Genomic DNA, 1,185 nt, shown 5'->3' with positions numbered 1-1,185 from the left:
ATGTAGAAGGCTGAATGGTGTTTACATGATAGCTGGTATATGAAGTGTCATTTTGCAGGTGGCTCTCCTTTTGATAGTATATGTTTTGCCAGTTACAGAGCTATGGTAGGTGGTGCTGAGAGGGCACATAGGGCAAGTCTTGCAGCAGGGATTGTTACAGGGGTATATTTTGTGCAAATACAGTCACTCCCCCAATCCCTTGTGAGACTCAATTGAATAGCTGTGAGCAAACAGAGGATAATGGACAGAGGCCCCTACACTCTAGTGTGTGGCATGTGGGAATTTGGACTAGATGGGAGGCATACTTGGTTGGCAAGACAGTCCACGCAACCATTCTAGAGAAGCAAAACTCCTATGTTTGAGTTATGGTCTACCACAAATTTTCACATGTAGCCATTGATTTTAATGCAATGCACATATCCAGGTGAGATCTGAAAATTTCTCTTTCATTCTATATGTGCAGCTGGTGAATGATACAAAGTGAGTCAGTCTCTTTGGACATGTCCAAATGAACATATACCACACATATGGATATGTATGTAAATTATGGATGTTATAGGGTGAAGTCACTCACCAAATGAGTTTGGACATCATAATATAAACTGCCCGCATCTCTCCCCAGGATACTGTACTTAATTGTGGATTGTTGTTCCCACACATCATAAAAAGTTATGAATGTCAAAAATTTTAGTTATGAAAAAATTACGTTTAATGATGTAAGGATGCAGTATGTTCTAACAGAAATCACTCCAATACTTTGTACTGTGCACGAAAATGATGTGCTAACTCAATCAATAATCATTGTCACCTCCAAGTCATCAAGATATGTATTTGAATACTAATTAATGGTTTTCTGCTCCAAAATCTTTTATTTTTGGTAAGAATCTCTCTTAGCTAATGAGAAGCATTCAATTTTTGGACTCAACATTTCGAGCTGTTTACATCTTAACTGTGAGCTGGAACATTTGACGTGATGGAGTTTAGCTGAGTTAAACATTTGGAAGATGCATTCTAATACAATTACCTTGAGTTTTCAGATAATGCCGTTAGGGAATGTGGTGCCTTTATATTGACAGAACTGACACTACTAAGAAGACTCTCAACCATTAGTGTATTGTGTGTACAGCAGTCAGTGTTGTCCCATGAGTGTTTCCACTGTGTAAAGATACATATATATTGTATTTA

This window comes from Schistocerca serialis, chromosome 2 (genome assembly GCF_023864345.2).
Source record: "Schistocerca serialis cubense isolate TAMUIC-IGC-003099 chromosome 2, iqSchSeri2.2, whole genome shotgun sequence".
In the NCBI taxonomy this organism is placed as follows: Eukaryota; Metazoa; Arthropoda; class Insecta; order Orthoptera; family Acrididae; genus Schistocerca; species Schistocerca serialis.
This window is presented reverse-complemented; position numbering follows the sequence as displayed.